Here is a 24,870-nt window from a genome sequence, read left to right as displayed (position 1 = left end):
AGAAGTCCGTGTGTATGCATCAATACTGTATGTGAAGTTTTCTCATGCATGTGCATTATGTACAGTTGACCCTGGGCCAGCCCGGGAGTCAGGGGTGCCAAGCCTCCGCACAGTGGAAAATCCATGTGTGGGTTATAGTTGGCTCCCCGCATCGGAAGTTGGCTACTCTGCATCTGTGATTCCAAGCCTGTGGATTCAGCCAGTCACGGATGGTGTTGTGCTGTGCGTGGAACTGACCATAAAAATGCTGCTGTAAGCAGATTGTGTGGTGGTTCAATCCCATGCTGTTCAAAGGTCAAGTATATTTCTATATAGGAGTGTACGTATGCATTTTTCTCTATGTGTTATCTGTACATAATAACTTCAGTTACTTAAATCAGTGATTATATTACTACGTCAGCATAGCTTTATCTTCTTTGTCTCTGATTTCTAGAGAAACGTGTACTTTCTCTTATGCTGATAGTTCGTGTATTCTTTCCACAATGAGACGTCTGGGGCTTTGGTTTTCGGTGCTTGAAAACTAACGAGTGTGTCTTGGTGGCCCCGGTCTCGTAACAAAATACAGTGTGTTTCTCTGTTTCGGGCCTCTTTGTCCCAGAGTTTATCAGTCTCCTAAAAGTGTTTCTGCCCTTGGGTTCTCTTGGCTGACGAATGCTTCTCCACCCACTTATCTCCAGTACTCTTGCCTGGAAAATCCCATGGACAGAGGAGCCTGGTAGGCTGCAGTCCATGGGGTCGCTAGGAGTCAGACAGGACTGAGCGACTTCACTTTCACTTTTCACTTTCATGCACTGGAGAAGGAAATGGCAACCCACTCCAGTGTTCTTGCCTGGAGAATCCCAGGGATGGGAGCCTGGTGGGCTGCCGTCTGTGGCGTCGCACAGAGTCGGACACGACTGAAGCGACTTAGCAGCAGCAGCATCTTCCCGTGGCAGACCACCCCCTTGAGGCTGGTCCCTGTGAGCAGCAGAGATCTGGCTGGGTGTTGCTTTCGCCTCCTTCCCAGAGTCCTCATGTCTCGCACAGAGGCCTCGCCCGTGGCTGTTGACTGCAGTCGGGTCCTGCGTGGTGCGCATGTCCCTCTCGGCAGATGGGGCTGGCGAGGCCAGGTGCCTCGCAGCCTGGCCCCCTTCCTCCTCTCTGCCTGATGCCCCCTCCACCCAGGGCAGTCCTGGAGCGGCCTGGGTAGCTGACGCCCAGCAGTAGCACATGCCGATGTGAGGGTGGGCTTGCTGGTGGGTCTCTCCCGGCTGCTCTGCAATCCACACCCCCCATCCCCACCCTGGTGGGTGAAGGCTGGGGCTTGGGCTGAGCCGTGGTCGGCACGGCCCCCCCACTGTCCACAAGCCCGTGGCCTGCCGCGGTGACCGCCTGCTCGCTCATGGTGGTCCCCCATCACTTGGATCCCCCAGACGGACATCTTCCAGGAAGTCCCTCCCTGTCCCTTGTCAGCTGATGCCACGTGTTCCCACCGTGTAGACTCGCTGCCAGTCTTTCCTGTCGGTGTTTGTGTTTTGTTGTTTTAGTGGATTTGTGGGAGGAGGAGAAGAGTTAACACCGAACGTGTTCCGTTTGCTGTTCGGAGCAGGGCCCTGCCCGAGGTTCCCCGTCCCGTCTTCGGCCCCACCGCCCCTTCTGTCCGATGTCCGTCTCGGCCTCCCTGGGCCGTGCGATGTCCTTCTGTCTGGCCGCCCGCCGACCCCGCCGCGTCACCTGGCTGTACCCCATCCCTCCCGGCCGCCGCCCCGCCAGCCCCTGTGTGGGCCTCGGGCGCCGCGGGGCCCCCGTCACGCCTGTGGAGCCGGCCGGCTTGGCCCCGTTGGTGAAACGAGCTTTTCACTTGGAGAGTGGAGGTCTTCTCCCCCGGCCCCCCGCGCTGAGCCCCTCTGGTGCTGGGTGAGGCGCGCATTATGGTTTTATTGCCGTTCCTTCTGCACTTTGCCAGAGCCTGGCCCTGGCGCTCTGACGTAAAACTGCTGACTGGTGGGGCTTTTATGGCTCTGAGTAACGATTGCGAGAGCTGTGACTGGCCTGAGGAAGCGGCCTGGCCCGACTCAGGCTGAGAGAACGCTCCTTTGAGAGCAGGAGTGAGGAGAGGTGCTGAGATGCGATGCCTCTCCCGCCCCAGCGCTGCACGCCTTCCTGCGGGGATGTGCGGGGCCTCCACGTGGAAGGCGAGTCCTCCTCCCACACTGAGGGCCTGGGGGTCTGCTGGCGGGCACAGGCTCCCCTTCTTCCCTGCCTTCGTGTTCCTCAGATGACAGGCTGTGGTCGTGCCCGTAGCCCGAGTGTGCTGGGATGTGGGGCCTGGGTTGGCTCAGAGCGGGACCAGAGGCTGTCCCTCGGCCACGCTGTTACGACCCCCACCCCACCCCGAGCAGTTCAGCTTTCTCGCAGTGACGCTTCTGCCCAGAGGGCATCTAGAGGAGCCTGCTGTGCCGTCTCCTGGACCATGTATGGGCATCCGAACCCCACTCTCGACAGGAAGCTGGCCGAGCAGGACTGGGATCTAGTCACTCAAGTGTCCCGACCCTCCTGGGAGCTTGGCGAGAGGCTGTGTAGTGTTAAAACACAAGATGAGCCATTTTGAGGGAAATCTGTATATTTCAGACCCGTGTTTTAGTTGGGACCACACTCTGATTTGTCAGCATTCTCTTCACTCTGAAATGCCCCATCCACATGAAAGCAGCTGAACGTCTGTGTCGACAGTAACTTGGTGATTAATGAGTTTCGACATAGTCTGATTTGTTCTGACCACCGTGAAGTTCTCTTCCTGCAGGTCCTGGGAGGAGGCTGTCAGCTCCACCGGCCCGGGCCCGAGCCCTGGTCTTGCCCTGTTGGATCCTGAGTCTTGTTTCTTTCCACTCGGTTACCCACCAGCGGTATATTCTATTTCAATTTAGAAATGGCCTCAGAAGGATGCATTTTTCTGTCTTTTAGATTGTGCTGTGTAAGGATGGAATGTTTCAGGAGTATTGCAAAGTTTCAAGAGGAGGAAATGAGTTTTGAGGACCTGCAGGGAACACAAAGGGAACATTGATTGTGAGCCGCTGGTGGTGGGTGGTGGGCCCTGTGTGAGGCGCTGGGCCACAGGGAGAGCTGGGGCCCCGGGAGAACCACAGATGAGGCCCTGGGAAGGCCCAGGCCGGGGCTTTTGGGGGGTGGGCCTGCAGCCAGCAGGTGCAGCGGTGGAGTCCTGAGGGCTCAGGCCAGGAGACCTGTGGTCACGCCCTCCAGGAGCCGGGGGAGTTGGGGGAGAGCTTCTTCAGGACCCATCTGCCGCTGGCGTGCAGGCCCGGGGGCTTCTGGACAAGACCGAGGCCGGGGCACGCAGGGAGAGGAGCCCGGCCCCCACTGTCCTGTGGAACGCAGAAACAGACTCGAGATCCGACAGAGCAAGACCAGGGCTCTGGAGGCCAGTGGAGGCAGGTGTCCTGTGGGGTGGGGGGGGAGGGGCGGCCTCATTGTTTAGCCTGACCTTGGGGAAGGAGGCGCTCACGGGCCCCTCAGAGCACCTGCTTCTGCTTCCTCCAGGGCGTGTTCAGAAACGGCCCGTGCATCTCCCAGCTGCGTGCGGCCCCAGGCTCCTCCGGGCACCCATCCGCGCAGATACGGCTCCTGAATTGTCGTGGCCCAGATCCTCCATGCCATGATTATCCGAGATCTTAATCAGTCAAGGTTTGTTCTGGAAATCATGGAGACATAACAGCTTCTTTTTCAGCCTCCCTTTTTCTTTTTTTTTTCTTTTTCCTCTAAATCCTCAAATTGTGTTTTGTCTTTTAAAAATCACGAATGCTCAGTCGTTATGAAGAGCTGAGAAAATTCTCTGTCAATGGAGCGTTGATGGTTTGTTTTGGCAGTTCTCTGAAAATTCTTATACGGTTTGTGGAACATTTGCATTTATGTCCTCTTTTTCAAAACCGCCATTGTAGAAATGCAAATTTCTGAATTCCGAGATGCTGAATGTTGGATGATTAATGATATTGAAACTTAAGAATGAACTCCCGGTATGTATTTGACATAGAAAGCCCTGAGCCAGGATCATTAGAAACCACAGCGTACAGCCTGTCGGTGGAACAGAAGGGCGGTGATTGAGGCACCCAGCAGAGGGGCAGGTGGAAGGCGGACAGGTGGGTGCTGGGCGCCCACCCCCAGAGGCTGGGCTGTGAAGGGCCGGGGCTGCTCTGTCTGCAAAAAACATAGATGTTTCAAGCTCCTAATAGTAGTAGATCAACACTGGTTACTTGCTGACTGCTGGTCAGACCCTGGAATGAATAGCGACGTGGTTCTGAACGGTGCTTTGTGGTTACTTCATGGTTTTCCATGATGAGCCTGGCAAGTGAGATGCGTGCATGTGTGCTAAGTTGTTCCATCATGTCCAACTCTTTGCCACCTCGTGGACTGTAGCCTGCCTGGCTCCTCTGTCCATGGGGATTCTTCAGGCAAGAAGACTGGAGTGGGTTGCCACGCCCTCCTCCAGGGGACCTTCCTGACCCGGGGATTGAGTCAGCCTCTCTTTCACCTCCTGCATTGGCAGGGAGTGTCTCTACCACTAGCATCACCTGGGGAGCCTGGGAAGTGAGATAGAACACGGTCATTCCTGTTCTGTCCACGAGGAAACCAGTACTGACTGCCGTCCAGGGCTTGGGCGAAGGCCAGGTATCTCCTGGAACCAGAATTGATTGTCTGTCCTTGAGGGACATGGGCCCCTCTGCCGGACAGACGCTGGGCACCCTGGACCAGTTACTGGATCCCGACCGTTTATGTGGGGTGCTCGGGCCGGGCCCGGTGGAGGGAGGCATGAAGCCACCTCGACACACTGGGGCTCATGGGGAGAGAGGGGGTGGGCCGGGGGCAGGGCCCCGGAAGGGACGTGTGAGCGGGGTTGGGCGCAGGGCAGGAGCTGCACCGCCCCTTGGGGCACAGACGGGCCCGGAGGCGAAGGTGGGCTGGCAGAGGAGGGGGTGGAGAGGCGGGTGTCGGAAATGGGTCCAGACGAGGGGGGTCTGCTGTGGCCAGGTCCACACGGGCCCGCCCCCTGTCTGTTCTGAGACCCTGTTGGCGTGGGGAAGGGACCCCGGCCCGTCCCCTCCCGGGATGCGTGCCTTGCTCTCTGCTGGTTTAAGGCAGCAAGGCCCTGTCGTGGCTGAACCTCTTGGCTCCCGCAGTGTTCCCAATGTGTCTCGAGTGTACTGAGACACTTCTGAACTTCTCTGACCTTCTCTCTGCTGATCCTTAGAGCTGGCTGGGGGCCTGGCCAGGTTAATGGGAGAGACTTTGGTTGAAACCTTTTGTTTTACTTCCACTTTATTTGCTCATTTGACAAGACCATGATTCAAAAATGACCATTTTTTATGGAAAATGATTAAGGAAAAAACCAAATGAGGCAAATGACTGTGAACTTTGTCGAATCGTCTCTCAGTTCAGCACAGTCGCTCAGTCGTGTCTGACTCTTTGCGACCCCAGGGACTGCAGCACGCCAGGCCTCCCTGTCCATCACCAAGTCCCAGAACTTACTCAAACCCATGTCCATCGAGTCGGTGATGCCATCCAACCACCTCATCCTCTGTTGTCCCCTTCTCCTCAATCTTTCCCAGCATCAGGGTCTTTTCCAGTGAGTCAGCTCTTCGCCTCAGGTGGCCAAAGTATTGGAGTTTCAGCTTCAGCATCAGTCCTTCCAATGAATATTCAGGACTGATTTCCTTTAGGCTGGACTGGTTGGATCTCCTTGCTGTCTCTGGCTTCATGCTTTTAAATGGGTTTTCTCGTCCCCACTTGGTAAGAGTGGGGGTATCAGCCTGTGACAGGGAGTGCTAAGCAGGGTGTGATGGAGCGAGACCTTATCGTGTGATTTTCATGTCTGCCCCCCACAAAACAAGCAGAAACGAGAGGGATGGTCTTGGCTTCTCTGAGATGCAGAGGCTGGTCCGCAGGTGTGGTCTGCAGAGGCACCTGGCAGGTGGGGAGGCTGCGTCAGGCTCTCAGCTCTGGCCGTTGTCGGGGTCAGAAGCCCCGTCTGCCGTCCGACGGCAGAAGCCCCACCATCTGATGGCAGAAGCCCCGCCGTCCGACGGTGGCCTTGCCCTGTTGGGCTTCAGGCTCTGTGTCCCCCAGCCCTCCTCCTCCTCCTCGGCACAGGGCTCCTGCTGCCGCTGCTTGGATGGGATGGTCCTGACTCGGAACGGGAACATTCCAGGCTGCAGCGCACCTTCAGTGTTTCTGGGGTTTTAGGATGAAAAGCAGTGTTCCCTGTTACAGCCGTTCTCTCGCTTCTGCAAATACTGGATACTTTTGAAAGGTATCAGGGAGGCTTTGTTAAAGGCGATATTAAAAAAATACATATCTGTCCTACATCTGCTTCTTTTTTCTCTGTTTGCAATAATGTTTGTAAGGACTTCTGTGAGATCGTGTCAGCATCCTGAGGGAGGTTGTTCGGTGGTCACTGACTCGGGGCTTCGTTTTCTGCACAAGACCACGTTCTCCTGGGGCTCCCACGTGCCCTCTGATACTGTACCCTTGCCGGATGTTGACGATTTGTTATTGTTAAGCCCTGTCTTCAAGCCTCTTTCTCTGAGGGAACTTTTGTGCCTGATGGCGAGTTATTTTTACCTTTAAACTCTGAGGCCGTCTGGTAGAAGATTGCTTCTTACAATGCAGTTGTTCAAGGTGCTGACGCCAAGAGACAACCTCGTGTTCCAGGAGCTAAAGATTCTGTTTTGATTTGTTTGCATTCACAGCCAAGTTTATTCCTTCTTAGGTGCAGTGTTCTGAATTTTCCTGCGATGTCCTTTGTAGAAACTGGGCGTTTGTTAGAGCTGCGTCTCTCGCTGACCTGTTGATTCAGTAGGATGTGTGCGGTGCTGTTGGCGTTACCGGAGATTCAACGGAGTCTGTTCTTAGCACAGGTTTACTGGACGTTGTGCTGGATACAAAGGGCCCATTCTGACGTGTCCGCATTTGTTACAGAAGACGTATTTAGCGAAAGTTCCTCCAGTGTTGAACAGTGTGACTCAGAATTCTTAACGCTCCTCATTTTCACGTGTTTTATTGATTTCATCCAAGTCAGGGGCTGATTGACTACTTCTTACAGCCCCGCCCCCACCAGGGTCTGACACACAGAATGCAAGCCTGCTTGCCGCTTTTTGTGCTTGAAAAGCCTCCCATCCCCGCGCTTTGCCCGAACACCTGCAGTCTCCACGTGGCTTTTCATCCAGAGCCGTCATGCCTGGGCCCGGGGAGCTGAGTGCTTTATTTCACTCTCACTGAAAGCATCAGGGAATGGGAGGAAGGGGGGGAATGGATCTCTTTCTTAGATGTTAATACACAGAAAGAGCTTTTAGAAAATTTGGGAGGCGCTGGGGAGGGCAGAGACCTTGGAGGGCAGAGGTTTTCGCTGGGAGGTTTAGCTGAAGCTGGAGATGAGGGCCTTTGTGTTTTGCCATGCCGGAGACTCACTGCGTGTTGGCATCGAGTCACTGACGGTGATGAGGATGAAGACGGGGCGGTGGGTCAGGATCGCATCGGGGTTGGTGGGTGCCTGTGGTCGCCTGTTAGCTGTAGGTGAGCACAGGTCCCCAAGTGACAGGGACAATGGCGTGGCTGCTGGAGCGGGACCAGGTCGGAGAGGCGCTCCTCGCGGGGGGTCTGAGGCTCTGGAGCGGGGGCGGGGTGCAGGCGGCTGCTGGCCTGAGGGCTGTGCTTGTGGGGTCCTCGTCGCCCAGGCCCTTGTGGGGAACCCTGCGTCCTCGTCCTCCCAGACGACGCTGCATCTTGGGGAGCTGCTGCTTTGCTGGATAGTTTTGGCCGTCAATGTCATTTTTGGAAGGGGTGGGTGTTAGTCTCCAGTTCATCAGCTCCACTGCAAAGGGGCCAAGGTGAGGGCTGGAGGATCGCAGGGGAGAGTCTGAACTCAGTGCCCGCATGAGACCTGGCCTGGAAGTGCTGAAACCCCACTGAGGTTTTTCCGTCCCAAGGAGCCCAGCCTTCAAGAGACACGCTGCCTGGGATCTGAGAGGCCAGCAAGGCATCTAGTTCAGCCACCCCGACCAGGGCCGTGGGGCTTCTGAGAAGAGTGCAGCCATCTGTCTGCCCTTCCGTCCTTCTAGCATTGGGCTCCCTTCTGTCATTTCCCCGGCCATCCGTGGCATTTGTGGTGGCGTGGAAAGGGAGCTGGGGCCACACTAGCGGGTGAGGGGCCAGCTGGGCACGCCGGGTGTCACAGGGGGGCTGGAGCCGTCCCGGAGGCGGGGGGCAGCAGGGCCTGGTGGGTGATGAGCCGCTGCGTGGAGCCGGGAGACCCCAGACCCCAGATGTTCGTCCGCCCCTGCCCCCATGTGCTGCAGAGGGGACCCCTGGGCGGGGCGTGGTCCCCGCTTTGCCCTCCTCTGTGTCCAGCCTTCCCGCCCCTTCCTCTCTCGTCTCAGCGTTCTGCCCCACTGGCTGGTTTGTCTGCCCAGGGTCAGGCTCACACGGCTGCTGGCCCTGGCCTGGACCGGGACGTGGCCTTCTCGGTTCTCAGCTGGCCTTTCTCTGAGCTCCCCGCGGGGCCAAGCGCTCGGCCCCTGAGGCCCTCGGGGCGAGGGTTCCTTCGCATTTATAGGCACTCCAGTTTCTAAACCAGAAGCTCCAGCTTCCAGTCCACGTTACCTGGACCCTGCTGTGAGTGGGCCGGTGACCGATTGGCACAGACACGGCCTCAGCAGCTGTGGTTCCCAAGGAGATGCCGTCTCTGAGGCCTTTCCCGGGAGGTTGTGGAGGACTCTGGGCCATGTGTGTTCCTATGGGGTGAGCCTGCTCGGACTGAGGGGTACGGTTTCAAACATCCGTGTTATCTGTGAGAAGAAAAGAGCCTTTCTCACGTTGCGTGTTGTCTGAGAGAACATTATGCTGGTGCTTCTCAACCATTTCCAGTTCTGGAACAGCTGGGAGGCACCGGGGGTGGGCAGGGAGGCCGGCTTCGCCACTGGGCCGAGCAGCCGCGTGTGCCCCGGCTCTGTGTGCTGACCGGGCCACCTCCGTGGCAGGACGGCTGGGGGGCCTCTTGGCCTGCCTTGGGTGCCTCCCAGAGGTGGGCTGCGTTGTCCTGTACCCGGCCTTCGCCCTTCAGAAGGACGCTGGCCACTGAACTTCGCCTTCAGCCTGGTACCTGCCCATGGGGTTGGCGGAAGGTGGTGCAGTGGCAGGTGGACAAGCCCGTGTCTCCCCCCTCGGGAGCCCCGCACTGGAGCAGAGAGGTCAGGGGTCCGTGTAAGGTGGCCCCGTAGTCACGGTCAACATCCAGACCTTCCACCCTGGAAAGGAGTGGGCATCCAGTGTAACTGGGCCTGGCCTGCCACCCCTGGGTGGACAGCCACACAGTGGAGGGGTACGTATCCCCTCTTCCCCCCGGAGGGCAGCTGGACTCCACCTGGACAGGGGCAGACAGATGGCTCGAGGTATGGGCTTTTATATTCATTTCAAGACATTGGTTAAAATCACTGATCAAGATAACATCTTCACCCATATTTTCTACAAAGCCAGGGTCTGTATTTTCCAGTTTTATGTCAACCAAATCCATAGTTTTCCCATTTTGTTGTTCAGTAGCCAAGCCATGTCCAGCTCTTTGTGACCCCATGGGCTGCAGCACACCAGGCCTCCCTGGCCCCACCATCTTCCAGAATTTTGTTCAGGATCATGTCCACTGAATTGGTGATGCCATCCAGCCATCTCATCCTCTGTTGCCTTCACAATTACTGTGGATCCCTTTCATGTCGGTTCTATACACGCATACTTGCTGGAGACAAAACTCTGCCAATAGGAAGCGGAAGCTCAGGTCCTAGTGGACGCCGGGCGCGGGCAGGAGCTGCTGGGCCTGCCTCACGTGACCTGAGCGTCTTGCTCTGGAACCTTCCACCACTGGCTGAAGTGCTGTTTGCAGCTGAGCCTCCCTCATCCTTTGGAAGCTTCTGGAATCTCCTAGATTGACTGAGCTCAGAGCCTCCCTGATTGCAGTGGTCTCTGTCACTCCTAAACTATACTCATCCAAACCCAAAGAAGTTCCGTGACAGCTGCAGCAGATTTAAGAAAAGGCCTGGAAAAAGTACGAATTTGTCTCGCATTTTATAGAGTGATATCTCAATTCTGAATATCAAATTCTAGTTTTGAATTTAAAAAGCAAACACGAAGAGACTCTGAGCGTGGAATGATACCTTATTTAGCAGCATGTGAATTGGAAAGTTCACGCCGTTTGATGTTGACGCCCGTCCTGGGGGCAGGGGTGGCTGAGGGTCAGCCTGGAGAAGTACAGAGTCCCATGTGCTTTGCAGGGGCTGGAAACGGGTTTCAGGTCCCACCCCAGTGGAGGGGAGTGGGGACCTTGGCCTGCTGGGGTGCAAGGAAGGGATGAGGGGCTGAGCAGGGAGGCGAGGGAGAAGAAGCCCCCTGCCCTCGGGACACACCAGCTTTGGGGTGCCAACGAGGCGCCCAGGGGGGCCTCAGGGAGGTTTGCTTGGGGACGAAGGTGAGCCGGTGCCCCTGGGGGCCTGGACCCCCAGCTGAGAGCTGAGCTGCCCCTCCTTCACCCCGCTGTCCTCTGTGAGCAGCCGGGACCTGGGGGATGAGTGGGACGGAGGTGCCGCTTCCCCAGGGCATGGGCATGGTGGGGTGCCCTCCTGTAGCCCGCCATGGACTCTGGGCCAGAAACTCACAAACCCACCTCCGCTTCTCTCTGTCCGCGCCTGTCCGCGGGGAGGAGGCGTCTGAGCGGTTCTTCCCCTTCGTGGCTTTCCCTCCTGGCAGAGACAGCAGCGAGGAGGAGCAAGCCGGCCCTGCTGGTGCTCCCTGTGAGTCGTCACTGGTCCCGAGTTGTGCCGCTTCCAAGCTGCCCGCGGGTCCCGTCGGGTCCGTGGCCCTGAGCCGAAGCAGCTCGCACTGTCCCTGGGAAGGCAGGGCCGTGGGGGTGACCCCGTCTGTCTGGGGGCAGAAGTGGGCTCTGCAGATGCGGGTGCTGCTTGTGCACCCTCGCCGTGGGAAGCTCGCGGGGCCCAGGAGAGGACCAGCAGCGGCGGCGTGGGACGTGGCTGCCCGTCACCAAACGCGTGACTGGGACGGCAGCCCCGGCTCTTCTCCCCGTCTGCCAAACTTGGGCTCACTTTGTTTACTCTGAGGAGCCCTAATCTCCTCCTCGAGAGAGAGGTAGCCAGCTTCCTTCGCTCACTCTCCTGTACCGCCCGTGCGGTGGAGTCAGGGCATGTGTATTCTCCGGGAATTTCCAATTAATTTGTGTGCAGACGATGGCGCCTCACCTCTGTGACCTTCCTGCCCCTGGGGCCACCTTGAGCCCCGGTCGTGCCAGCCGTCCAGCCCCCGTAGAGGGGTGTCTTGTGATACACCTGCTCAGGCCCCCGCTCCACGTCTCCAGACCATCAGCGTCGTCGGCAGCCAGCTGTCACAGCCCAGGGGAGCCTGGGGAGACAGACGAGGGGACTCAAAGCAGCACAGGGCCCGGACGGGCTCCTGGGGTGGATACGAGGGAATCTGAAGGGAGCGGTGACCTGACTTAAAAATACCGTTATCAGTATAAAGAATGGAATGTTGCCATGGGCAGAAACACGGGTGGACCATAGATTATCACACTAGGTGAACTAGGACAGACAGAAAAATACCATATGATACCACTTACACGTGGAATCTCAACGATGATACACAGGAACTTCTTAACAAGTATATTCAATGTCCTGTAGTGACCTGTAATGGAAAAAAATCAGTGTGCATCTATAAACTGAGTCACTTGGCTCCACGCCCGACGCGTTGTAACCTACCTGTACTTCACTAAGAACGAGTCTGTCAATGCGGTGTCCCGCAGCTACATTGAGAAGGTTTAACCCGAAGAAAGCTGTGTGACGGTCACTGCCGGGGCAGCGGAGCGCAGCGCTGGTTGGTGGAGCACATGGGACCTCTGCCTTTCTACTCCGCTTTTAGTAAGGTCTGTTGATAAACTTTAAAAAAATGAATGTAGGTGTTCTCTCTTGTCCAGTCTCTGTGTGTGAATGATGCGTAGACGACTGCACGCGCTTAGGCACCCAGCTCTTAAACTTTTTTCTTTGCGGACTGTTCTAAATTAGTACAGAAAGTGAAAGTGAAAGTCGCTCGGTCCTGTCCGACTCTTTACAACCCCATGGACTGTGTCCATGGGATTCTCCAGGCCAGAACACTGGAGTGGGTAGCCTTTCCCTTCTCCAGGGGATCTTCCCGGTCCAGGGATCGAGCCCAGGACTGCCGCATCGCAGGCGGGTTCTTGACCAGCGGAACCACAAGGGAAGCCCAGATTAGCACAGAACAAGTTCCTATTCTTTATGGCTCTGCGCGGGTGTGATGTCGCTCAGTTAAGGAGGCACTCGGGGGAGGGGAGGGTCTCTTTCCAGCCTTCTCACTGCTGCTGCCGCCCCAGACAGCACTGCCCTGCAGTTCCCAGTGCTGCGTGAACTGTGCATTGGGGTAAGACCCGCATCTTTAGATGCACAGACCGTCAGTGCACCTCTTGAATTCTCACGGGAGGGAAACACTGGTGAGCGTGTGCAGAGTGGGAAGAGGAGGGCTCGGGGGACCCCAGCAGCCCTTATGCAGCCCCTTCCCTGCCCCCCCTCCCCGGGAATCTCCTCTTCAGCTTCTCGAGCCTAGGCTCGGTCTCCCTAATACAAACGCAGCCACAGAACATCTTCTTGTTCTGTCTGGCTTCCTTCCCGCTACAATTTGTCTGTGAGGCTGACTGACACCACGTGGCCCAGAGCTGTGCGCTCCTCTGCCTGGATGTGTGATATTTCATTGTATAAGCAGATCACGGTTTATCTGTTGTCTGTTGACGACACCTGGGTGGTTTCAGGCTGGGGTTTTTACACACAGAGCTCCCGTTACATTCCCACGCATTCTTTTGATAAGGTGTGTGTGAGCCCGATTTTCGGATTTTCTGTGTCAGGTTACGCTCCGAGAGACCTACTGGCTGCCCACCGGCCAGCGCATGGTACTCTGATTCCTTTTTGTGCTGGCCACTGCTACATGTCTCATATATCCCCAATTACTGAATTTGCTGAACATCCTGTCGTATATGTATCAAACAGCTAGATGTCCCCTTTGCTGAAATGCCGGTTTAAATCTTTTGCTCATTTAAAAGATTCAATTGTCTTTATTTTTCCTACTGACTGGTCGTTGTTTTCATAGGCAAGAGATGAATTCTTTGTTGATTGTTTCCTTAGCTGTTTTCTCTTAAGTCTGTGGGTTGCTTCTTCACTTTTCTTAATGATGCTCTTTGATGAACAGATGTTCTTAATTTTCACATTGTCCAGCTACTGGTCATTTTATTTATGCCTGTTTGAATGCAATGGAAAGAGTCTGTTATTTTCTGTTGTTGTTGTTGTTCAGTAGCTAAGTCATGTCCGACTCTTTGTGACCTCATGGACTGCAGCACACCAGGCTTCTCTGTCCGTCTCCCAGAGTTTGCTCAGATTCATGTCCATTGAGTTGCTGATGCCATCCAAACATCTCATTCTCTGTTGTCCCCTTCTCCTCCTGCCCTCAATCTTTCCCAGCTTCAGGATCTTTTCCAGTGGGTCTGCTCTTCGTATCAAGCGGCCAAAGTATTGGAGCTTCAGCTTCAGCATCAGTCCTTCCAGTGGATATTCAGGGTTGATTTCCTTTAGGATGGACTGGTTTAATCTTGCAGTCTATTATTTTTTAGAAGTGTCATTTTACCAAATGGCTCTGTGGTCTGCCTATAATTGATTTTCTAGAAAGGAGGATGTGTAGTAGTAACCAGGGTTGGTTTTCCCGTCTGGATGGCCAGTTGGCCCATCATCCTGTTGAAAGCTGCATCCTTTCTCCACTGCTGCGTGTTGCCACCTTGTCCTCAGTCACGGTCACACGTGTGGGCCTGTGCCTGGACCTTATCTGTGTGTCAGTGAGCACAGAGTTAACTAATGGAGCCTCGTGATTGCTTCTAACAGCTGCTATTGTTTGTCCTCCAGCTTTTTTGAATCACTTTAAAGGCTGTCTTGGTTCTTCTTGGCCCAGTGCCTTTCCATATGAATTTTAAAATCAACTTTTCAATTTCAACAGAATACCTACTGGGATCTCGATTGGCATTTCATTGGTTTGTGTATAAAATCAGTTTGTTTTAATCTTCCAATCCGTGGATATGATACATCTTTCTGTTTGGGTCTTCTTTAATTGTCTCAATCACGTTTTTTGTTTTGTATTTCACAGGGCAGAGTTCTTTCATATTGTCTGTTAGATTTGCTTCTAGGTATTTTATGGGATGCCTTTAAAAATTTTCACTGTTTGTTTGTATTTAGAAATACACTTAGTTTTTGTGTAGCCACTTTGTCTTTAGACAGCTTTCAGAGTTGGCTTACTATTATTCTAGTTTATCTATACATTCTTTGGGGTATTAATGTATACCGTTTGTGAATAGTAGACGTTTTATTTTTTTGTTGCCAAGTTTTAAACTTTTTATGTATTTTTCTTGCTTTTTTGAATTGCCTAGGGCCTTCAATCAAATGTTAAACAGAATTAGTGGTAGTGAACATCTATGTCTTGTTTGAATATCAAGGGAAAAACTTTCAACATTTCATCATTATATATGAACTCTGCTATAGGTTTTCTGTAACAGTCTATCAGACCAATGCAGTTGTCTTCTGTTCTTATTAGTTGAATTTTCTCATGAGTCAGTTAAAATACTAGATTGAACCATATGGTATGCAGATGTTTGATCTTTTTCAATCTACGAAAATGACACTTTCATTTGGTTCAACTTAATATAGGGCTTCCCAGGTGATTCAGTGGTAAAGAGCCCACCTGCTAATTCAAGAGATGTAGGTTCAATCCCTGGGTCGGGAAGATCAACCCATTCCAATGTTCTTGCCTGGGAAATCCCAAGGACAGAGGAGCCTGGCGGGCTATAGTGCATGGGGTCGCAAAGAGTCACAAGTGACTTAGGGCTAAACAACAATGACAAACAATATATTACATTTTGTTCTGCATCTATTAATTGTATGATTTCCCCCCTTCTGTTTGATTAATGTGATGAATCTTCTTGAATACTTTTTGAATGTTAACCAGCCTTACCTTTCTTAGTAAATCTGACTTGATTATATTATTCTTCTTTTATCTGAATTCATTTTGCTTCTATTTTGCTTAATTTTTTTCATCTAAATTCATGAGTGAAATTGGTCTGTGGTTTTCTTTCCTTGAAATGTCTTTGTTCAATTTTAATATGAAGTTTATACTGGCCTCTTAAAATGGAATGAGATTATCCTCTTTTTCTATTCCTAGAGTTGACAGAATTTTTTTTAAAGAGTCAGATGGTAAATATTTTGTGGAACACATATGGTTTCCATTGCATATTTTTCTTCTTTTTTTAAAAAACAGGCATTTAAACTTGTAAAAACCAGTCTCACTCAGCAAATGGTACACAGTGAGGCCACAGATTGATCTGGCCTTGGGCCATAGTTGTCTGATCTTCAGTGGATTAGAGTTTATATAAGGTTATGTTGTTACTTCTTTCTTAAATATTTGGAAGAATTCATTGGTGAACCTATCTTGTAGTTTTCTTAGTAGGATGATTTCTAAATTATACCCTCAACTGATGTAGGACTATTCAAAGTTTCTAGTTCTCTTGTGTCAGTTTTGATGTGTTTAGTTTTTCTCAGAATTTTTTTCTTTCTGTCTAAAATTTCAAATGTACTGGTGTAGGTTTTTAAATACTCTCGTGTTATCTTTGTAGTGTTCGTAGGATTTATACTGATGTCTCTTTCATTCATATTGCTTGTTTATTCTTTCTCTTTTTTCTCCACTGGACTTTCTGGGACAGTTGTTTTAATATTTGCAAACAACCATGTTTGATTTTCTTCTTTCTATTAGATATTCTTTTAAAAAATCAATTTTCTGATCTTATTGCTAGTATTTCCTTTTATTCTCTGGATTTACTATTTTTTTTAAAGTAATTGAGACAAATATTTAGGTCATTGAATTTATTCCCAGATTTTCTTCTTTCATAGTGTATCCTATTAAAGCAGTAATTTTCACCTATATTTGACTTGTCTGGATCACACAGGTATTTTAATGTTATTTTCGTTGTGATTCAGTTTAGGATAATAGCTGATTTCCTTTCTGATTTCTTCTTTGACTCATACGTTATTTTCTTTCTTTATTTCAGCCTTTTGTGAGTTTGTTAGTATTTTGCTTTTGTTACTGATTTCTACTTTAATTTCATTATGGTCACTGAATTTATATTTACTTTCAGTTTTTAAAAACTTTTTGTATTTTGCTTTATCATTATATAGTCAATTTGATAGATTTTTATATTTATTTGAAGAGAATAATTGAGATTCGTCAATTCTGTGTGTGTCTGTTAAGTCAAATATGTTAATCACCATGCTCAGATCTTCTGTTTCTTTACTGATTTTTGTGGTCTGCTTTTTCTGTCAGTTACTGAGAATGATATTTTAAAACTCCTTGTTGTAATTGTGAGGTGGTATTCATTCTTTTGCTGTTGTTCATTGTTCAGTCGATAAGTCCTGTCCGACTCTTTGCGACCCCGTGGACTGCAGCGCGCCAGGCTTCCCTGTCCCTCAGCAACTCCCGGAGCTTGCTCAAACTCATGTCCATCCAGTCGGTGATGCCATCCAACCATCTCATCCTCTGTCATCCGCTTCTCCTGCCGTCAGTCTTTCCCAGCATCAGGGTCTTTTCCAGTGAGTCAGCTAACACGTAAGCATCCCAGCTGGGATGCTCGCACGAACCCTCCGCACGGGCAGGCTCTGAAGGAGGTTCACTTCCCAGGTCTGCTCCTCACCCGCCGCGTGGACCCTGGTGTGTCAGCAAAGGCCTCTTGGGGGAAATGGGCGCACGCCGTGCCCTCCTCTCCCTTTCTTGGGAGAGGTCTTGGCCCCTCAGGTCTGCCTTGGTAGCTCTCTGACTCCCAAGCCTTCACGGTACACGTGTATGTTTCCATGTTAACCGCTGTGCCGCAGGGCTGGCCCGATGTGGGCTAGTTGGCCGGAGCCGAAGTGGAAGGTGCCACGTAGTGTGTGGAAGGGTTCCCGGGTGGCTGTCCCAGCGTGCGCTGACCTTTCCGCTTCAGTGAAGGAACTGCCGGGCGCACTTTATAGTGGACTGAAGCGTACCTGCGGCCCGGGGCTGCTCGCGCAGCACTTCTGCTCGGGTGTTTTACGAGGTGATTGATGTCACACCTTATAAACGTCCAGTCCCCAGATCTGAGTGCCGCACACACTTGGCGAGCGCCTTCCGGCCAGCCTGCCTCCCCCACCGCCTCCCCTTGCTTTTAACTTACTTGTTGGTTTTTTTTTTTCCCCAGAGTGAATGAAGAATTCATTCCAGATTTAGCTTGAGAATGATTTCGTAGGACACTGCTTTTCGTTTCATTAATGTCGTGCCTAAAGCAGCGATGGTTTCTGCACTGGGCAGGGCGGAGCTCATGCAGCCCTGGGCCCCATTCCCACTGTGTGTTGAGAAGAGGGTGTGGTCAGGTAGTGAAGGATCTCTCAGTTCCCTCCTCCTCCTCTGAGAGTCCATGGCTCTCACGTTCAAGTGGCAGCCAAGGCTGGCAAGGTTGGAAGTAAGCCACAGGTCAGCAAATAGCAACGGGGATTTTTATACTTAGGGGCAGCAGTGTGAGACAGCATCTCTTCTTTAATGGCTTTTGTGTGGGGGGGCGGTGGGGAGGCTTGGGTGGAAACTACTTTTGCCATTAAAATTCACTTTTTCTGCTTTCTAACACATGCATTGCATATAATGTGGTTACCTTATAAATACCATGTTTCGTTTTTTAGAAGTATATTTTCTCCTATAGTTGCTAATTTAGACCTTTTAAAAATAAATATAATTTTGTTGTTGTTGTTGGTCAGTCAGTAATTTTGCTGTTGTTCAGCTGCTCAATCATGTCCGACTCTTTGCAACCCCATGTATCGCGGCACGCCAGGTCTCCCTGTCCATCACCAACTCCCGGAGTTTACTCAAACTCACGGCCATTGAGTCGGTGATGCCATCCAACCATGTCATTCTCTGTCGTCTCCTTCTCTTACCCTCAGTCTTTCCCAACATCGGGATCTTTTCCAATGAGTCTTTTCTTCACATCAGGTGGCCAAAGTATCGGAGCTTCAGCTTCAATGCATAATTTTACTTACAGATAGTTGAATTACAGATTGCTAGTTTTCAGGAAGCCAGCATTTTCCTCCCTGCAGGAGGTGAGGCTTTATGACCAGGAGACCATCTCAGCACTGCAGTCAGTTACTTTGTTTTTTTGGAATGTGCGTCCTGCCTGCAGATAATCAAGCCTGAGGGTTGGCTGACCTGGGAACTCCGGCTCCTCCTGGGGGTCAGTGGCAGTCCGTGCCCACTTGGTGGTGGGGAGCAGCCTCTCAGAGGGCTGGGGCCCCGGCAGGCCTGATCGGCCACATGCCTCTCGGTGGCCTGCTGCAGCGCTGCCTGCCCTGCTGAGTGCCGAGGCCTGTGTCCAGGCAGCTGGCAGGGCCCGGTCGTTCTCGTCTAGAGACCCGGGCAGGACACGCCTCTGCCGCTGGCCTGGCAGCTCCTGCTCTTGCACAGGACTCCCCCTGCCTGGCCTCTTGGGGTGCCTCGGTCCAGGTCACCAGGACGCCACAGGCAGGCTCCCCGTGTGGTCTGGGAGGTGCTGCAACCGGCGTCCGTGTTGGCGAGTGACGTGCCCTTGGGACACGGCTCGGGGCTCCCCTGGGGGGTGGCAGCTCGTGGCTCGTTAGTTTGGGGAGAGGGAGGCGGTGCCCTCCAGGTGGAGGCACGGCAGTGGTGTGGGCGCCCTGTCCCTTCTCACATGCCCCCTGCAGCCGGAAGGACAGGGTACTCGTGATGGGCCTGGGGAGGTGCCCTCGGGCGCTCACAGCCTCCTCCTCCGAGCTCCCCGCTGCTGTCCGAGTGCCCTTTGGAAGTGGGCTGCGGGGATCCCACCCTGGACCCCCAGGGAACTGGTGACCCTCCCTCTGGGCTCGGCTTCTGAGGATTGAGGTCACACGGAGAGGCTAGTCCCGGGGGGCTGCTGTGAGGGTTGGCGGGGCCAGCGCGTGGCCCGGCCTGGCTCTGCCCAGCGGGGCAGCTGCCATCCTTGTCGCGGGGCCCAGGCCCGGCCCCGAGCGTCTGGCAAGGTTCACGTTCATCACCCTTGTCAGGCTCGGGCCCTTGTGATAAACATAAACACCCCGTGTCTTTTTGTGTTTGAAACTTGAGAACCGCTGACATCATTTCTGAAAGCAGATTCCAGCGAGGGTGTTTGCACACGTCTGCCCATCGGCTTCCCCTCCCCCGGCCAAGACCAACTGCCCGCCTGGTCCAGACGGTCTCACCTGCTGCTGCCCGGGCACAGGCGGCACAGAGTGGGGAGTCAGCGAGGGGGGGACCCCGGCAGGCAGGGGGCAGGCACGCGAGGCCAGCGGGTGGGGGGCGGGGCGCTGTGCGACCTTGTTCCCCGCCCCCCGCCCCCCGGCGCACAACTCTCGGGCCTGCTGCCCTGAGACCATGGACCAGGATCAAACGACTGTGTTTTCACATTTTCCTCCTTGGTGATTAGTGATTGCAAACTTTAAAAGCCAGCTCTTGAGGAAGTCGTTTTGCCACCATGAAGAGATGGGGGGCACACATCGCCCCAGCAGGAGAACCTGCCTGCAGGTCTTCCCAGCCCACAGTGGTCCCCCAGGACCTTCTGGAGTCACCTGGGCCCCGAGAGGCTGGTGGAGGCCCTGGCTTCTGTCTGGGGAGAAGCAGCCCACAGAGGGCAGGGCGGGCCACGCGGCTGGACTCCACACCTGGTTCTGGGCCTCGCTATCCCGGCCCGGGAGCTCTGCCCAAGCTTGACCCTGTGGCCTGTGGGTGCCGGGCATGCTGCTGCTCCCTGGCGGCCTGGGGCCTGGAGGAAGAGCTCAGCTTACAGTCTCAGCCCATCAGGCAGGGCCGTGGCCGCCAAGTGGTTTCTTAAAAAGAATTCCTCCTCCCCCGGTTGACTTCTGGCATGCGGCGTCGGGGTGCTCTCGCGTCAGTAAGTCGTCATAAGCCCTCCGTTGTCCGGATCAGACATAAACAGCCGGCCCAGCCCCGCCGCTTCTGACTCCCGGCCAGCTCGGCAGCCCTGGGAGCGCCAGCAGGGGCGGCTGGGGGAAGGCGCCCAGCGCCTCTGTGTGCAGCCAGGCCCTTCCTCCGAGGGCCTGAGCTCCCCGGACCGATGCTCGATGGGTCACTGGGGCGGGGCTGGCAGAGACGTGCCTTCTGTACTGAAGTGTACAGTTCTTACACCGGTCTCCCATGTCAGTGACACCGTGCCTTCACCGTCAGGAATGTTTGCCTCCCCTCAGTGGGTCGTCTGCGCATGAGGTTTCAGTCTCATTTCGGCCTCTGGGAAGCCCTCACCCTTCAGACCCTAAGCCTTGTGCAGCCTCCTGTAAAACTCCTCTGACTCTTTTCAGCAGCGTGAGCGATCTTCCGTGAGTCCCTGGGCAGAGTCCCATCCCGAAATTCTCTGTGTGGAAGCTTTTCCGCCGAGGCGCCCTGGCAGTGCTCTGCCCGTGTCATCAGAAAGGGCTGGAAAGCAAATGACACGCCATCCCCAAAGCCTCAGTTTACAAGGGAGCGGGCTCAGACCTGCGTCACGGTTCTTCCAGGGTGACTCGGAGACAGAGCCTGGGCCTCCAGTGTTTCCATGGGTCGTTCGGGCAGTCGGCAAGCTGTAACTGAGCCCGGCTACAGGTGAGTCCTGCAGAAATCCTGGCCTCCAGGACATCTTCAAGGAGCTTGCCTTCCTAACCGGCGTGGCGAGGGGTCTGGCGGGACGGGCCTGGGGGAGTGGGCTTGCTTCCACCTTCAGGAGAAGAAGTGATGGGCCATCAAGGCCCTCCGTCTCTGCGTGTTGCGGCCTGTGCTCAGGCTGGGGTGAGGACCACACTTTCCAGGAGCACCCTTAAGTGAGCAGTGGAGACCGGGCGTCTGAGATGCTGACTTGCGTGCTGGGCTGAGGAGAGGACCTCCCTGTCCCGGGTGGGCAGCGGAGGCCTGTCTCGCCGCTGCGCCCCGGGGCCCCACGCCATGGCCGGAAGCAGGGTCTAGAAGCCAGTGCGCTTTCTGCTGTGGGAGCAGGGCCCCTCCGCTCCCCTGCTGCGGCCACCCCATCACCCCGGAAGGAGCCTCCCGGAGCTTCAGCTCAGCCGTGGGGCTGGGCGCTGGCCCCTGCGCTCAGGGACGCCGCAGGCCGGCCCGCGCTTCCTCGCGGCTCTGCACATCAGAGACTCGCAGACACTTGTGCAGGAAGGCCGTTGGTTCATCGTTGGGGCTAAAGCCTGGCGCTCGCCCGAGCAGGTGCAGCTGCGAGGAGCCGCGGCTGAGGGATGCGGTCACCTTGTTCTCTGCGTCTTGTGTGGGCGCCTCCGGTTTGTGTCTCTCCGGGAATCCGGTCGGGCGTGTTCCTGGAGAGACGCTCACCCGCCCCAGGTGGCCGTCGCGGTGGAGGCAGGGGCTCCGGCTGCTGGCTTAGGCGGTGCTCAGCAGGAGGGCCTGGGGTCTCTTGAGAAACATCACCGGGGTTTAAAGAGCCACCTGTTTCCTTTTTGCAACCAGCCCCTCTCTGTGTTCATCCTCCCCTCCTCAGGTTCCTTCCGCACTAGTTACTAAAATGACTGCTCATTCTCTTTTGGTGCTTGGCTGTTGCCTCAGCTCCTTTACCAACACGTATGCCAGTTTGTTTGTTTGCTGCGCTTTTTAAATTGTCGTGAGATATAAATAACACAGACTGACGGTCTGAACGTTAACGTTGAAGTGTGGTACCTTCACCAGTACCATCTATTTCCAGAACGTTTTCCTCATCCCGAACAGAAGCCGTTTCCCTGTAAGGATGAGCTCCGTTCCTCTCTGCTGTTCGCCCCTGGCCTGCTCTCTGTCCCTGTGAGCCTGTCTCTGCGGGACGTCGCACACAGGTGGAATCATGGATGTTTATCCTTTTGCGTCTGGGTTATTTCACTTGGCACAGTATTTTCAAGGGTCATCCTTGTTGCACAATGCATGAGAATTTCGTTCCTTTTTAAGGCTGGATAACATTCCATTGTATGTATAGGTCATATTTTGTGTATCCATTCATCCACTGATGGACACTTGGGCTGTTTCCACTTGTTAGCTGTTGTGAACAACGCTTCTGCGAACACTGATGTGCACGTTGTCTGTTAGTCTCTGCTTCTGCATCTTTGGGGAAGATACCTAGGAATAGAACTGCCGGATCATACGGGAATTCTGTTTTTAACTTTTGAAAAATGACTGAACTGTTTCCCACAGTGACTGTGCCATTTTGCATTCTCTTTGGCAATACCAGAGGGTTCCAATTTGTCCATATTTCCCCCACATTTGTTATTTTCCTTCTTGGTCTGTTTGCTTGTTTGTTGATGATAACCTTCTGCTGGTGTGAAGTGGTGTCTGACTGTGGTTTTAATTTGCACTGCCCTGATGTCTAATGGACTGAATATCTCTTCCCCTGCTTGTTGGCCATGTGTGTCTCTCCTTCAGACAAATGTTTATTCAAGTCCTTTGTTCATTTTTGAATTGAGTGGTTTGTATTTTGTTGTGGAGTTGGAGGGGTTTTCCATATATTCTGGATTTTATGCTCTGCAAATAGTTCGCTGATTCTATGGGTTGTCTTTTTACTCCATAATGCATGTCCTTTGATGTGCAGACATTTTAATTTTGATGAAGTCCAGTTTATTTATTTTTTTCTTTTGTTCCTCATCCTTTTGGGGTCATATAGAAGCTCCCACTGCCGACTCTAATGTCATGAAGGTTCCCCTGTTTTCTTCTAAGAGCGTTCTGGTTTTAATTCTTCCATTTAGGTCCTTGATCTGTTTTGAGTTCAGTTTTGCACGTGGGGTGGAGGCAGGGTCCAGCTGCGTCCCTTGTCTTGGGTATCCCGCTGTTTCAGCATCACTGAGTGAAGAGGGCATGGCTTGTTTAAAGGTTTTCTTTGGAGGCATTCAGAGCTACAATCTCAGCTCAGTACAGATCTTGCTTTTTGTAAAACATTGATGAAATAACTGACTGACTTTTGGCTGCTCTGGGTCTTCATTGCTGCTCTCGGGCTTTCTCTGGGTGCAGTGGCCGGGGGCTCCTCTTTGCCGCCGCTTCTCTTGTTGGGGAGGGTGGGCCCCAGAGCCCGCGGCTTCAGCGGTTGTGGCACGCAGACTCAGCTGCTCCGCAGCGTGTGGGATCTTTCCTGACCGGGGAGGAAACCCACGTCTTCTGTGTGGGCAGGCAGATTCTTAACCACTGGACCACCAGGGATGTCCTGGGTCTTGCTTTTCCTAAACAGAGGTGTGGCCGCCACATCTACAATTTCTCCTTCTCTGGCTCCAGTCCCTGCCACTGTGTCCCCAAGTCTGCACCTCCCTTACCCTCCCCCACTCAGGTCCCCCCCTCTCCAGGGATGCTCCAGGGATGCAGACTTTGAGAACGGCGGGCACGACTTTGTACAGGGGACAGAGCAGGCGGAGTTCAGCCGAGGCTCACAGTTGACACCTTCTCTTACTCGTAGTCTCACGGGATTAGGGCCCTGCTGGCCACATCCTCAGTTTGCCAGCCTGGAGCCTCGTGATTTTCTGCCCAGGGATCCAGGACACGATGTCCTCACTGGCGATGTCCAGCGCCTCGGGGGCACACTCAGACTCCCGGCCTCGCCCAGGGCCCACCAGGAGCCCACACACACAGCCCTGGGCCTCACGGTGAGCTTGTTTATGCAGGATTTATTTATTTTATTTTAATGGGTTTCAACATTGCTGTTCTCAAGTTTAATCGACACTATTTAGAGACCCAAGTCGCTATGTCCTCTTCGCTTTCATTTTCCTCTTTTCTTAACTTTCTGAGACTGTGCATAGCGGACCTCTCTGCTCACGTTGGTGATTTGCAGCAGGACTGGCTTTCTTGTCGGGCGCCTCCGGGATGTGTTTCTTTCCGCTAACTGTGGTTAAATTTTGGCCTTTGCTTGTCCTACTTGGGTTTGCAGTTCAGGTTCTCTGAGCACTTTCTGTTTGAAAATATCCCTCAGATGCCAAAAGTTTCCCGTTGTTACACTACAGCTGTTTCTTTTTCTTTTTTAAAAGCTGCCATCCAGTTTCACACTTTCAATTATGTTAATCCTTAGCCTTTGAAGAGTTACATCAGACTTCCTCAGTGCTTAATAAATGCACACCATTGTGTATATATCCTTGTCCAGATAGACATTTTGTAACTTACGTTATAGAGGGCGCTACAGAAAATGTATTTCATTCTGAAATTGTCAGTGTTTCTTGTAAGTGAAACATTTTAAGAGCAATGCACAATTCTCACCTTTTTTTTAAGTTTTAGTGAGTTTTACCTTTAATCTTTTAAGTTTTACCTTTAATTTTTTTTTTTTTTTTTTTTTGAGTGAGCCATTTTTAAAGTCTTCGTTGAATTTGTTACAGCATTGCTTCTGTTTTATTCTTCGGGATCTTAGCTTCCTGACCAGGGATCGAACCTGCACTGCCTGCAATGGAAGGCAGGGTCTCAACCACTGGACTGCCAGAGAAATCCCTAAACTGAGTTTTTGTGCCACTTCCGCCTGCTCGGAGGCGAGTGTTTCTTCCTGCACAAGCCCTGTGGGTTTGTGACCTGGCTGTCCCCGGGCGCAGCCCTCCCTGACCCTGGGCCCGAGCTGTCATCCTTCAGATGCTTCCCTCCATCCTGTGGGATCTTCCTTCCCCTCCAGTCCCTGCTGGGGAAAAGCTGGAGAGAGAGAGGCGTGGCTGCAGGCCTCCCTCCCGTGTTTTTGCATGACCCGTTGTGTTGCTAGGCTGTGTGTTCTTGGAA

General features: G+C 53.3%; 1 protein-coding gene across 5 annotated transcripts in view; it reads left to right on the top strand.

Annotated features, from left to right (window-relative positions):
* Positions 1-24,870, top strand: part of HDAC4 (histone deacetylase 4) — a 287,685-nt gene that overhangs the window by 54,811 nt on the left and 208,004 nt on the right. The window contains exon 1 of one of the 5 annotated variants that reach the window (XM_061122625.1): positions 3,567-3,678. The exons of the other annotated variants lie outside the window; for them this stretch is intronic. The gene's annotated coding sequence lies outside the window, so the exon portion shown is untranslated. Of the gene's footprint in view, positions 1-3,566; positions 3,679-24,870 lie in introns of those variants that run through there. 5 annotated transcript variants of the gene reach the window in all.

This window comes from Dama dama, chromosome 20, assembly GCF_033118175.1.
Source record: "Dama dama isolate Ldn47 chromosome 20, ASM3311817v1, whole genome shotgun sequence".
Lineage (NCBI taxonomy): Eukaryota > Metazoa > Chordata > Mammalia > Artiodactyla > Cervidae > Dama > Dama dama.
Note: the sequence above shows the minus strand (reverse complement) of the source record. Positions and strands in the feature narration are given on the sequence as shown.